A 15,184-nucleotide genomic window follows, 5' to 3' on the forward strand; every position below is an offset into this window, starting at 1 on the left:
GAAGACGCCATTAAGGATAAACATCCCAAATCATCTGTTTTGTTGACACAAACGGCTGGCCAGACAAGAGCTGTTTCCCCTGTAAACGTTCAGTGTCCACCAGCTTCATTGGGAACAGTTAAAACTGTCATGAAACAACCGGCCAGCATAGTAGCTAGCCCCACCCTGACCCACAGTAAAAATCACGAAAAATCGTCTAATAGAGTGTTGAGGCGACAGGGTGATGGACACATGAACAAAAAGACTGAAGGGCCTCCGCTACAAGATCCGAACATTGAAGCTTGAATGAATTTGGGATAAAAATTACAACTTTATCCTTAACCGGAGGACACTGCTAGCTCTCTTTCACTGCATCCCCAATCTGCATCAACTGCGTTCAGAAGATGTTAGAATAATTGAATTTGTGGATGACCGAAGAACTGACCAAATTTCCTTCCATCTAGCATCACCTGTGATTAAAAACATGCTACTTTATGCTGCTGAAAGGACAAGTTACTTACCTGTAACTGTTCTCCATCATGGGTCTGGCATGGATTCACATGCGAACCGTCCCTCATACCCCTCTGGTGCTCTTCACTTGGTCCTACTGCCACTTTACGTGCTACCAAATCTGAGGATGGCTGCCAGAGGAGGGGCTTAGGTAGAGGGCAGTTATTGGCTGGGGGCAGTATGACCCAGAGACCAGTGATTGGTTATTAGGAGAAAGACAGTTCAGAAGCTAAACTTATTTTTTCTTTACAGAGGATTCCCAGGCTGACGGGGTATATTCATGAGGGTAAGTTACAGGTAAGTAACTTGTTCCTTCTCCAGCATGGGGTCTGGCATGGATTCACATGCTCATGAATACAGAAATACATAGCAGTACACACATGCATAACCACGGGAGGTGGCAAGGCTCAACATTAAGCATTTCATCAACTCAACATTAAGCATCTCTTACCTCCTCACCAGGCCCACCTTTAGGCAAACAGGTTACGCAGCACTGCCTGGCCGACCCTGGACTCCTCCCTGGAATCCCGGTCGACACAGTAGAATCTCATGAAGGTGTGCGTCGACCTCCACGTAGCAGCCCTGCAGATGTCCAGCAGGGGCACACCAGATAAGAACGCCGTGGTAGAAGCGATCGCTCTGGTCGAATGGGCTCTCGGACGGCCGGGCAACGGTCGGTTTGCCAACCGGTGACAATGCATGATGCAGCCAGAGAGCCATCTGGAAATGGAAGCCTTCGAGATGGCCTTCCCTTGATTCACAGGTCCTGACTTTCCACAAGACGAGGGTGGTGCTCAGGACGCACCCTTCCTTCATGCCCAATGTGCCGTCGGACTTCCATCTCAACAAGCCCTTGGTGTTACCTGTTTTCTTCCCGTCGCCTTCGTCGCCAGCCGAGAGGACTTAGCACTCGCTGGATATAGCTAGAGCGCTGAAGTCCTCTCGGCTGGCGACGAAGGCGACGGGAAGAAAACAGGTAACACCAAGGGCTTGTTGAGATGGAAGTCCGACGGCACATTGGGCATGAAGGAAGGGTGCGTCCTGAGCACCACCCTCGTCTTGTGGAAAGTCAGGTATGGAGGCTTGCAGGAAAGGGCCTGATCTCTCCCACTCGTGCAGAGGTGATGGCCACAAGAAACGCTGTTTTCCACAACAGGAACTTCAATGGTGCCGAATGCAGTGGCTCGAATGGCGGCCCCATGAACCTGGTAAGCACAACGTTGAGCTCCCACGCCGGGGCCAGATCCTTCACCAGCGGGAATGATCAGAACTCCCTTCATGAACTCCTTCACCAGGCGATGGGACCACAGGGAAGAGAGCCCCGGAGTTCTGGTATAGCGGGAGAAAGCCGCCAGATGGATCTTGATGGAGGCATGGGCCAGCCCCGCTTTGACCAGTGATAATAAGTACGGCAGCACTTGAGGGGCCGTAATCTGCAGAGGGTTAATCTTCCGTGCCTGGCACCAGACAGAAAACCTCTTCCTTTTGTGTCCATAGCAATTGAGAGTTGAGGATGCCCTGGCCTTTGCAAGCACCTCCTTGCAGTCCACCGGGATATCGTACCCTCCAAACTCTAGTGCTGCAGGAGCCAGGCCTGCAAGTTCAGCTACCCCGGGTCGTGGTGGAGGATGACGCCTCCTCCTCTGGCGAGGAGATCCGCATCTGTCGGCAGTTTGACTGTGGGGGACGCTGACATGTCTAGAAGGTCCAGGAAACAGATCTGTCTCGGCCACGCCGGTGCGACGAGGATCATCCTGCACCGGGACCGTCTGAGTCGCAGCAGCAATGGCAAGAACGCACACAGGTACAGGCCGTCCCAGGGGAATGAGAAGGCATCGCACATGCACCCCGGCTGGGGAAACCTGATGGCGAACCTCCGGGACTTGGTGTCCGCCGCTGTCGCAAATAGGTCGTTCTGGGGATTGCCCCATCGTTGGAATAGCAGATCCACTTGATCCTGTCGCAGTTCCCACTCGTGGCACGAGCGCAGTTCCCTACTGAGTGAGTCGGCGATGGTGTTCTTTATTCCTGCCAGGTGGAAGGGTACCAGAAACATCCCTTGGGCGATGGCCCAGTGCCACAGATCCTGGGCCTCCGTGGATAGGGCTGGGGATCTGGTACCTCCTTGCTTCCGGATGTATAACATCGGGTGGTGTCGTCGGTGAAGATCCTCACCACCTTGCCCTTGAGGGACGGAACGAACGACCTCAGGGCCCAGAACACGGTTCAGAGCTCCAGGACGATGTGTAGTGACCTCTCCTCTGGGAGCCAAAGGCCTCTTGCATGGAGATCTCCGGTGTGCGCTCCCCATCCCTCCAGGGGAGGCATCCGTCACCGTCTTCTGATGTGCTGGGGTCTGAAAGTCCATACCCGCTGCCAGATGCGCGCTGGTGCCCCACCACCGGATCGCTTGGCGGAAGGTCTCGTTGAGCGAGATCCTATCTTCGAAGCTGGCCGTCGCTTGCATCCAACGGGCGTCGAGGAACTCTTGCAGTGGACGCATCCGCAGCCTGCACAGGCGCACGAGGTAGATGCACGAGGACATCATGCCGAGAAGGGACTTGAGGGACCTCACACTGGCCACGTCCATGGTGGACAGCCGTTGCACCTTGCCCAGGATGGCCTTCGTCCTTTCCTCCGACAGAGAGGCCAATCACGCCACTGTGTCGAGCCTAGCTCCCAGGAACAGCGCGACTTGCGACGGAACCAAGTGGGATTTCGCGAAGTTGAGGGAAAATGCCAGATCCGTGAGCAGTTGGATGGTCTTCGCTGTATGCTCGATGGCGAGTTCGCTTGTCCTTGCTCGGATGAGCCAATCGTCCAGGTAGGGGTAGACGTGGATCCCCTGCAGGTGCAGCCGCGCCGCCACTGGTGCTAGCCACTTGGTCAATACCCTGGGCGCCGACTTCAAGCCGAAAGGAAGGGCCTTGAACTGGTAGTGCCGCCCTTGGAATACGAATCGGAGAAACTTTCGATGTCCTCTTAGAATGTGGATGTAGGCATCCTCCAAGTCCAGCGACGATAGGAAGTCGCCTTCCTCCAGCTGCCCCAGCACGTGCTGGAGGGTGACCATCCGTAACTTCTGGGACTTGATGTACTTGTTTAACCAACAAAGGTCCAGGATGGGTCGCCAGCCGCCGGTCTTCTTTCTTACGATGAAGTATTCCGAGTACACTCCGGAGCCCTGGAGCCTCTTTGGGACCAGCTCGATGGCTCGTTTCTTCAGCATCGCCCTTACTTCCAGCAGCAGTTGAGGGACGTGGTTTTCCTTCCTGACCACGGGTGGAATGCGGGGGCACTTATGAAATTCAAGAGTGTGCCCGCGGGCCAGGGCATCCAGCGCCCATCAGTCGGTGGAGATTGACTCCCACACGCTGACTAACTTCGCCAGCCGGCCTCCCACCGGGTGCTCAGGCTGGGACCCGACGCTACGGCCGGTTCAGTCCTGATTGGTGGCGGCCTTGCCGCCTTGGCCTCCTTGGCAACAACAAGATCCTCCTCTGTAGGCCTCCTGCGACGAGGAGCTGGCCGCCTGGCGGTACGTCGAGGAGCCGACGCCGAATTCTTTTGAGGCACCTTGCTTGCCTCCGGAGTTACGAAAGGGTGGCCGTCGTCGCTGCAAAACTCCCAAGGCCTGAGCCGTCTCCGTGTCGGCCTTGATGGCCTGCAGTGACTCGTCCACTGTCTTGCCAAACAGGTTGTTCCCATCGAAAGGCATGTTCAAAATTCTGGTTTGCACATCCTGGAGGAAATCTGTTGCCTTGAGCCAACCACGCCGGCGAAGGCAAACACTGTTGCCCATCTGGCGGAAGCCGGTGTGAGCAATGTCCGTGGCCACTGTTATGGCGTGGTCCGACGCCACCTCACCTTCCTGCAGGGTCTCAGGGCCTCAGCCCTCTTGTCTCGGAGGAAGACCAGCAGCGGAGCACTCTTAAACCACAGCTCCCTGTCGTAGCGGGCCACAATCGCGAAGGTGTTGGCCGCTTTAATCGTCGTCGCTGCGATGACCTGTCGTCCCATTTCTTCCCTTTGCCGTCCGGCGGGCAGGTCGAAGTTGAAGCCGTTGCCCCTGCCCCTTTCTTCTTAGCCGCTGCCGAGACGACCGTATCCGGGTCGGGTGCGCCCTAAGGTACATGGGGGCAAAATCCAGGACCCGGTACTACTTGTACCGGTCTCTCGTGGCAGGGGTCGTGGACGGGTTCTTCAGGAGCGCCAGATGTCGTCAAGTAACGGGACAGAGAGGACCGTCTTCCTCTTGGCCTCACGCCATTGATAGAGGAAACCTTCCTTCTGTTCTTCGGGGCAGAGCTGGAAGAGCTTGGATGCCCTAGCTACCATGGCGCGCAAGGAGCCAATTTCATCGGGCGGGGAGGCCCGAGGAGGTGGTGATGGAAAGCCTATCCTGTTGTCACCCCCGTCCCCGTCGTGGCCGTCTCTGTTCCCGTGGACGCCCTGGCCTTTGTCGGATCCGGGGAAGGAGATGAAGGCTCTGAGGGCCATGAAGGCTGGAAGGGTAGGGGGGATGAATTCTCCTCTGCTTGCTTGGAGGGCTTCCCGACGGTCGAGGCTCCGCTGGATCGTCCATTGGGGGTAAGGGCAACCTTGTCCTTATCTCCGTACACAAGGGCTGGATAGCCATTAAGATTGCTCCCGAGTTGTCCTGGGGCCCAGGTACCAGCTGCGACGGGCGCAACGGTTGGGGAGTGGAATCCTCCACCTCCATGGGAACCTCATCAACACCGTCGCTTTCTTCGTCCGCCTCGTCGGGATCCCTCCCGTGGAACCGGCCCTCCTCGATCTTTGCGACTCCAGCCAGCTCCTCATCAGAGGCTGTATCCGTGTCCGTGATGGCCACCACCCCCCTCTTTTTCCACCAGGGTTCTCACAGGGGCCTTATCGAAGGGTTGAGAAGAGGAATCCCTCCGCGGTGGCAGGGAAACTCTGGCCCCAAGGTCACCTCCACTGGGGTAGTCTCCACATGCTTCGCCAGGGCTACCAAGACTCCCTTGATAGAGGGCTTAGCCGGGTGAATCAAGGCCTTCATGACTTTGGACGCGCTTGAGGCCTTCACCTTGGGGGGAGGGTCGCTGCCTCGCTCCTCCTTGGCTGTCTACGTCGGGATCGACCGGGACTTCTCCCGAAGCTTACCTGGGTTCTCCGATTTCCTCTTCCCCGAGCCAGAGCGTTGGCTCGTGGTCGATGGCGTCGGTGAAAGTGCGCCCTGCCTGCCAGCCGAGGAGACCGACCGTTCGGCGCTCCCGGTGCCCGCGGTGCTTTGCCTTTTGTTGGGCCCCCGTCGCTGGAGCGCCTTCAAAGGTCTTAGAAGCCCCCTCGGACCTCTTCTCACCTGCTCTGGGCTCTTCCCCTCCAGCCAGTTGGTGAGACGGACACGCCGATTCTTCATGGTCCGCTCCGACATGTTCTTGCAAAACGCACAGTCCTTCTCCATGTGCGTTTGGTCTTCGTGAAGGCAGTAGAGGCATCTAGAATGCTTGTCCTCCTTGAAGACATTCTGCAATCCGCATCCAGGGCAGCTGCTGAACAGCTTGGATCCGGGCGTTGTGCTCCCTTTGTCCTGGGCCATGTCCACGCGGGGTAGGCCTCAAAGATCTTCTGGGATCCTCCAAGAAATGGAACCCGAGGAAAACTTCGCCCTTGAGGGGCATAGAAAATTCCGTAACGGGTCCCCGTTGATCGGAAGTAGAAACGGTGGAGCTTGAGGCTTGATTGACCGAAAAAATGAGATTAAACTCTTTGAAAAATCGCAAACCGCAGTAAAAGCTCGAGAGTAATAGCACGAGGACTCCCAACACTTGAACATGCAGTATAAATCTGAGGATGGCTGCCAGAGGAGGCGCTTGGGTAGAGGACAGTCATTGGCTGGGGGCAGTATGACCCAGAGACCAGTGATTATTAGGAGAAAGACAGTTCAGAAACAAAAACTGATTTTTTTCTTTGCCAAGGATTCCCAGCCTGACGGGGAATATTCATGAGCATGTGAATCCATGCCAGAGAAGAACAAGTTACTTCTTACCTTGTAACGTTCTTTCGACGGGATGTTCCTCCGATGTATTCCTCATCTTAGATATCTCCTTCCAGCTCTGCTGGCCTCGGAAATTTTTTTCTCTAGAGGGTGCTGCGCGTCGACGTCCTCTGAGTCGATGTCCCTCGACAGCCGCCGTGTCGACGTCATCCTGCCTATAAAGGCCGCGCGCAGCGTCAGTTGCTCGGTTCCGTTTTGTAGCCCACAACAATACTTTCTGGACTAAACTATTCACCCTGAAGGAGCGTAAGCTGCAACAACAAGGGAAGTAGAACTGCGGGGATGGATGGGAGGGTCGATGAGGAATACGTCGGAGGAACATCCCGTCGAAAGAACGTTACAAGGTAAGAAGTAACTTGTTCTTCGAAGGGATTGTGTCCTCCGACGTATTCCTCATCTTAGATAGGCTCCCATAGCAGTATTCTATTATTGGAGGAGGGAGTACTGACTTCACGCTGTCTTCTATTGATGAATAGAATGCAGTACAGCCCTTCCAAACCTAGTCTCTTGACTGGAGGAGGAATCCAAATTGTAAAAACGTGTAAAGGTATGGACAGACGACCATGTAGCGGCCGCACATATGTCTTTTACCGGCACTCCTCTTTTGAGGGCCGATGAAGCTGCAATACCTCTGGTCGAATGAGCCCTAAGGTTTTGAGGGGGCTCTTTCCCTGCCAGTTTATAACATTCCAGAATGGCTAGAATGATCCATCTGGAAATGGTCTGCTTAGTTATTGGTAACCCCAGCTTGTGACCTGCGTAACCTACAAACAGCTGGTCTGCCGGTCTTATCCTGGCTGGTCTACTGATGTAAAAACTTAAAGCCCTCCTAGGGTCTAGCCTGTGTAACCTCTCTTCCTCTTTCCCCGGGTGAGGAGGAGGATAGAAAGATGGTAGGGTAATCTTCTGAGTGATATGGAATTCAGAAACCACCTTTGGGAGGAAATTAGGCTTCACTTGCAGGGCAACTTTGTCTTTGTGAAATATTGTGTGAGGGGGTTTACAAGAAAGAGCTTGTAATTCGCTCACCCTTCTAGCAGATGTAAGTGCTATTAATAAAACAGTTTTAAGGGTAAGGAATCTTAACGAACAAGAATGGAGAGGTTCGAAAGGTGTACCCATCAGGAAAGTTAGTACTAAGTTTAAATCCCATAGGGGAACTTGGAATGGTCTTGGGGGATAAACATTGGTTAACCCCTTTAGAAACTGTATTACCAAGGGTAACTTGAAATAGGATGGTTCTTCCGCAGTACGCTTAAAGATGGATAGCGCTGCGAGATAGCCCTTAATGTTGCCAACTTGAAGGCCTGAATTTGCCAAATATAGTATGAAGGACAAAACCATTGGTGTACCACATGAAAAAGTGTCGATATTCTGTTCTCTACACCAGCTGCAAAATCTGTTCCAACGGCAGCGGTATAAAGATTTTGTTGCTGGCCTTCTTGCCGAAAGCAACACCTCCATAACGTCATCAGGGGGGTCCTAATCCTTGTACCTCAGCCTTTCAGAAGCCAAGCGTGAAGGTTGAGGGTTTTGATGTCTGAATGGAGAACCTGACCTCCCTTCTGCGAGAGTAGGTTCTCTCTGAGTGGAAGTCGAATTGGAGGGCAGATGGACAAGTCTAGAAGGTCCGGGTACCACGTTCTCCTGGCCCAATCCGGGGCAATTAGGATCATGGTTCGCCGGAATCTTCTCAACCTCCTGATCATTTGAGGAATGACAGGGACCGGTGGGAACGCGTACAGAAGCGGAAACTCCCAGTCCACTATGAACGCGTCTCCCAGAGCTCCTCTCGGGGGGAAATTCCCTTGAGCAGAACAGGTCGCATTTCCTGTTTAGGCTGGTGGCGAACAGATCTACCTGAGGGGTTCCCCAAAGGGCGAAGATCTCTTGAAGGACTTCCTGAGCTAGCTCCCACTCGTGGGAGACTGTTCTGCCTGCTTAGAGCGTCCGCTGTCAAGTTCTTCTCTCCGGCTAGGTGAACTGCCGATAGAGAGATTCCTTCTTGGATTGCCCAAAACCAGAGCTGCATCGCCTCTCTGCACAGGGGTAGTGATCCTACGCCTCCTCTTTTGTTGAGGTAATGCATGGCCACCGTGTTGTCCGTCATTATCAGGACGTTCTTCCCTTGTACAGCTGGCAGGAACGCCTTCAGCGCAAGTCTGATGGCTCTCAGCTCTAACAGGTTGATGTGTAGTCTGGACTCCGATGGAGACCAACGACCGCTGATGGTCAAGTCGTTGGCTCCCCACCCCGTGAGTGAGGCATCCGTGACTACTGTTATCTCCGGCCAGGGTTGCCAAAACTGTTCTCCTTTCAGAATGTTCTCCTGACAGGCCCACCACTGAAGGTCTCGAGCCACCCTGCCGGGAACCTGAAGAAGATCTGTCGTTCTCCCTGAGAATTGTGACCACTGAGTCCTCAGTGCCGACTGGAGGGATCTCATTCTCAGGCGAGCCTCTGGCACTAGGAAAATGCAGGATGCCATGAGGCCTAGCAACCTCAAAAAGTCGAAGGCTGGGAGACGTTGGGTATGTTGGAACTTGGTAACCATCTGTAGAATATCTTGAGCCCTCACCTCTGGTGGCGAGGCTTTTCCCAGGGAAGTGTCCAGGATCGCTCCTATGAACTGGAGTCTCTGCGATGGTATCATTTGTGACTTCTTTAAATTGAGGGAGAAGCCCAGTCTGTGGAGGAAGTGGCACACGTGATTTAGCTGGATCTGAGCTTGTTCCGGAGAAACAGCCCTGATCAACCAATCGTCCAGGTAGGGGTAGACGTGAATCCCTTCCCTCCTTAGACTTGCAGCCACTACCGACATTAACTTGGTGAAGACCCTCGGGGCGGAGGTCAGCCCAAATGGCAGCACTCGAAATTGATAGTGAGAGTTGCCAATTGCGAACCTCAGGTATTTCCTGTGTTTGAGATGGATAGGCACATGGAAATAAGCGTCCTGAAGGTCCAGAGATACCAACCAGTCCTGGAACTGAAGGGCCTGGAGGATCTGAGAAAGAGTGACCATCTTGAATTTATCTTTTCTGAGGAATTTGTTCAATTCTCGCAAGTCCAAGATGGGTCTCAGTCCTCCGTCTTTCTTTGGCATGAGAAAGTAAGGGGAGTACCAGCCCTTGTTCCTCTCCGCTACAGGTACCGGTTCTATGGCACCTTTCTCTAGCAGGTCCAAAATTTCCTGCAAAAGGAGCGGATCTGGAGCTTTCTGAGAGCTGATCCCCGGTGGATGACTCTGAGGTACACGTAGGAAAAGGCAGGCAGTAACCTTGGGCAACTGTTTCCAATGCCCAAGCATCTGACGTGATAGCCTGCCATATCGCCAGATGTTGATTCAACCTGCCTCCTACAGGTGTCCTGTGAGGGAAGTCCTCAGAGTGGTTTTGGGGCGGCTGATGCAGATGCCGATGGTAAAGAGGCACCTGCTGTTGCTGCGGCTTTTGAATATCTACCCCGTCCACCTCGGTAGTAGTTCTTTGTCCCCTTTGAGCCGGTCGTCCTCTACCTCTTCCGAATGCGGAGTAGAAGCGAAAGGACTTGCCTCTCGCAGAGGTTCTTGTGGGACGAAAAGGAGTCTGACGGATTGCAGCTCCTAGGGATTTTGCTGCTGCTTTTGAAGTTTGCAGTTTCTCTAAACTGTCATCCGCCTTTTTCCCGAACAAAGAAGAGCCATCGAATGGCATGTTCAAGAGCCTGGCTTGCACAACTGGGGCAAAACCAGACTTTCTCAACCAAGCGAATCTCCTGGTTGATGTACTTGCCGCCATTGCTCTGCTGATACTGTCAGCCGAATTAATGCCCGTCTGGAAGGATTCGCACATAGCGTCTTTACCGTCCTGTATAATATTCAGGAACGCATCCCTTTCTTCTCCCTCCGGGATGCAGTCAGCCGCTGTAGAAGCACACTCCCAAAGTGTATGGCTGAACCTAGCAAGGGTGCAAGTAGCATTAACAGACTAACGCCATGCTACATGCTGAAAAGACTTTCTTTGCCATAGCATCATATTTTCTATCGTCCCTGTCCTGTGGGACGGTAGGATAAGCCGTCTTGACATCGGTAGAGGATGCTGCCTGTACCACCAGACTTTCTGGGGATGGGTGTTTAGACAAAAACTCCGGGTCTGTAGAAGATACCCTGTACTTTGTAGACAGTTTTTTATTTACTGCTGGTACTACATCTGGGGTTTCCCAGTTTGTCATGATCTTCCTCTGAAGAGCTTTATGAAAAGGCACCACAGGATCCTCCTGTGGGCCTTTGTCAAGAATATCCGTGAGGTCATCTTGTTGGAAAGATTGTGAAGGTGCAGACCACCCCATGAACTCTGTGATTCTGGCCATTAAGGCTCTATAGGGGGTTTCAGCATGCTCCCCCGGGTCTGGCCTAGCAAACTCCACCTCAGGGGGAAGTGTCTAACCCACTTGCCTCATGTAAGGAATCATGAAGATCCTTTAACCTGCGTTCTTCAGAGGAAAATTCCTCTCTAATTGGGTTACAGGTCCCTGCAACTCAAATGTGTCTTCCTGTTCAGACAATTCACCCTCTTCCAAAATTGAGGACATAGTTCTCAATTGTTCTGAACTCATAAAAGGAGTAAATCCCATTTCCAAGGCAGTGGGTGCCGAACTTGTCATTATCGGTCTCGAAAACGTCGATGTCGTCGACGCCGATGTCGAAGGCTTCGAGCGTGGCGTCGAAAACAAAGGCGGAGGCCTCGATGACCTCGACAGAATTGGAATTCTGCTCGACAATCTCCACGCCATCGATGTCGAGGACCTGGGGATAGTCACTGGGTGTGTCGTAACCGTGACTTTTCTTGGCGTCGACGCCGGTGTCGAGTCGACAGACCCGTGTGTCGAAGGTCCCTTCGACAACGGCGTCGAAGACATCGACCTCGGCGTCGACGGAACCCTAGTCGACGGAACCTTCGAGGAAGGTTTGGAGGTCATAGGTTCGAGACGCGCTCGAGACGTTACCTTCGCCGGGTACTGCGACTCACAGCGTTTTTGACCTTTGGATCTTTCGACCAGAGCATCGCTCTCGGCAGTCTTCGAGGGGGTCGAGGCCGCTTTCTCGAAGACGCTCATATTTTTGCGGAATTCCTCCCATTCAGCCCGGGAACTATGTTTCGTGGGGCAAGGGATTCTTTTTGGCGAAACAGAGGAAGAGGAAGACGGAGAAGGGGATCTTCGACGTCTCCTCTTCGAGTGCTTCGATCTCGAGGAGTGATGAGATCCACTCCGAGACCTGGAGCGCGAATGGTGACGAGGAGACGAGTGTCTCGACTTCGTCGACGAAGAAGAAGCTTTAAAAGTCTTACCTTTCTCCAGCTTCCCCCTACGCTCCTTCAGGGCCTTAGCTGTCATGGACATACAGTCCTCGCATTCCGAACAATGGTGTTCAGCTCCCAAACACCACAGACAAACTCTGTGAGGGTCAGTCAACGACATCTTTTTCCCACAATCTCGGCATTTTTTGAAGCCGGATCGAGGAGTTGTCGGTTCCGACAAGGAAGCCATCGAGTACGGATCGAATGACTCGAGGTAAATAGGATTAATCTGACTAAGAACTGAGCAACGGTATTCCGAGGCACTGAGTAAGCGCGGAAAAACGGAACTGAGCAACCGACGCTGCGCGCTGCCTTTATAGGCAGGATGACGTCGACACGGCGGCTGTCGAGGGACATCGACTCGGAGGACGTCGACGCGCAGCGCCCTCTAGAGAAAAATTTTTCCGAGGCCAGCAGAGCTGGAAGGAGATATCTAAGATGAGGAATACGTCGGAGGACACAATCCCTTCGAAGCATGTTTATGTTAGGTCTTGATTTAATGAGAGAACGAGAGAGAAACATCCTCCTGTGCAGCTGACATCGCCAAGTACAAACACTGAGCGGGAGGCTCCAATGGCCGAATCAGCCAATAAAGACATCAACCTTGATAGCCCTGGGCCCAATTACCTGGAGCCCCTTCAAATTGGGCGAGTCCCAATTAGCCTGGGATTAAAGTTAAAAGTGACGGTTGCACCATTCAAGACATGTAAGTATCATCAACTATTCGCCAAGCGAACCTAATGTCTGATCGATCAATCAAGACTGGTATCGGCTGTCAAGGGAATCAACAACTCATGACACTCTCTAGCCATCTGTAATTATGGGACTAAATAAGATGCAAGTCCTACAGAAACTTGACTTGAACCCCCCTCGCTTATCTTTAGCCTCAAGGAACACTCCAGGCTTTAATCATTTGACCAAACCGAGCGAGATAAACTTGGGCAACTACGATCCTGTATGTCTCCAAGAAACCTGGCTGCAGGTAAACCCAATTTTGGATGGCTTCACGTCATCTCTATGTCCCGCTACAAAGGGCAAAAAGGGACACCCTACTTCCCGCTAGCTAACAGCCATCCAGTCTGGAAGTTCGTTGATTTCAATCAAGCCTGTTTCAATGACCGATTTGTTCCTGATGCCTACATAGTCCAACAAACAAGAAACGTCATACTTTGCGGTGCCTTAAGCAAATCAGGTCTATCAAACAATGCCTGTGAAGAAATGAGCCTACACCATGCCAACCATAACTCTAGAGCTAGCATGTGGAACTCATTCATGTCCATGAAAGATATCCACAGGCTCAATGTGAACTTTAAATAAGATTCACCACTGAATGCGACCTGGGAAAACGTGGGACATTCATCTGTGATTGACCATATCTTTGTTTCGGGCCACATTTTGCCAAGTGGCATTATTTAAGATTATTCAAATAAAGAGCAGTGATCACCATGTATTACGTATGCAATGGACTGGTTCTTCCCTAAATACTCGTCAAAAAATGGTGTCTGCGATATCACTGATGGTGGCAACCGTTTGAAATGGACAAACTCCAGCATGGTCAATTTTGCAATATCCTATAAAGCAAAAGGATCGCCGGTTGAATATATATATCTCTTAGAACTTCACACCACCAGTTCTACCATAAAATCGAAAACAAGTTTTCCCATGCTCATGTCTTCAACATCGAGCTTGTCAAACCTAGAAAAGAGGTACGAAGACAGATCACATTAGCCAAAGGCTCACAAAATCCTGCTGCTCAAGAAAACAGGAGGCTTGGAAAAAACAGCTATAAGAATTGGCTCTTCTCATTCAGACGGGCGCTCTACCAACAAGATGTCAAAACCATGCTTGAGACCTTGGCTGGGGAAAATGCAAAAGATTTTTGGTTCCTAATTAAAGTTGTGTGAACTCAGACCCATGATGATCAGACAAATCCGATCTATCTGGATTGAGCATTTTAAAACTCTATATGCTCCTGCCTCTTACACCATTCCAATTGATCACATGTCGGCTGACAGTCCCATGGGTCTCTTCAGTCTCCATTGAAAACATTCAAAGTCGCATAGCAAAATTAAATAACTCGCGAGCGCCAGGTCCTGATGGACTGATATCTTATGCTCGAGGAACATCAGGCTATATGGGCTCCTCTAATACACTCACAGCTGCTACATATCCACATACACGTTCCATTCAAGGTTCTTGGTGAAGGGCGACTAGGGTCCCCATCTTCAAAAATGGGGACCGCAGTAACCCAAAGAACTATCGTCCCATAGCCCTCCTTGATGCTATAGGAAAACTGTACAGCCTAATCATACCTGATCATTTCAGCTTTTGGTGTAAGAACTCAAGAATAAATGACCCATTCAACCGGGGTTCGTGAAAGGTGTTGGGACTATTGCAAACATCTTCATCCTCAACATGCAAAAAAAACGAGTGAAAGAAGGGAAACCAGAAATGTTCATAGCTTTCGTCAATCTGGTCCAAGCATTTGACAAGATCGACAGTCAGAGATCGTGGTCTAAATTGGAGGCTGAGAATTGTCCATTGCTCTACAAATTAAGAGTTTGATTAAATAAAGCAGGCCTACTTTCCAACGAAATTCCCACTGCTGAAGGTGTTGAACAGGGATGCCCAATGGCTGCAGCTTTATTTAATTTCCTGCTAGCCAACATCAAGAACACAGATCCAGATCTAAGTTTTTCCACCAGCGGAGTCTTGTTACCACGCGTATTCTACGCCGACGACATAGTCCTAACAGACCAGACACCCATAGGACTTCAATGGCAACTGAATGGCCTGCAAAGTAAATCCAAATCAATGGCTTAGAGATTAACAAATCTAAAACGAAAATCTAAACCTTGGCAATTCAAATAAAGAAAGACAGAAGTACTCATGGTCACTTGAGGGGCATGCTATCAACAAGTAACCACCTTTAAGTACTTGGGGATCTGGCTCAGTGACACTATCTCAGAAGCGCCTATGGTGTCCCATTTAAGAGCCAAAACAAAAGCACTGGCCGGCCAAGCAAGTGCCATAAATTGTAAGTATGGGCACTTTTCCATTCTGCCAGTGCTTTTACTCTAGAAATCCAAAGCCGTTCCAGCTATCACTTCCGGATATGAAGCAATGCCCAACATTCCATCTATGATCTGGCCACAACTTGAAGGTCTCTTTTGGAAAAAGGTGTTTAGTCTACCTTTTGCAACACCAATCCAAGTAATACGGCGAGAATTGGGCTTGCCATCACTAAAATAAATTGTCGACTGGAAGAACCTAGCTCTCCTGTGGAAATGTTTCCTACCCAACTGCCAGACATCTA

General features: G+C 51.6%; 1 protein-coding gene across 1 annotated transcript in view; it reads right to left on the minus strand.

Moving 5' to 3' along the window:
- LOC138468303 (zinc finger protein 318-like) overlaps nucleotides 1–15,184 on the minus strand; it is a 768,785-nt gene that overhangs the window by 583,596 nt on the left and 170,005 nt on the right. The window lies entirely within an intron of this gene.

This window comes from Ambystoma mexicanum, chromosome 4q (genome assembly GCF_040938575.1).
Source record: "Ambystoma mexicanum isolate Mex_15411 chromosome 4q, UKY_AmexF1_1, whole genome shotgun sequence".
Classification (NCBI taxonomy): domain Eukaryota; kingdom Metazoa; phylum Chordata; class Amphibia; order Caudata; family Ambystomatidae; genus Ambystoma; species Ambystoma mexicanum.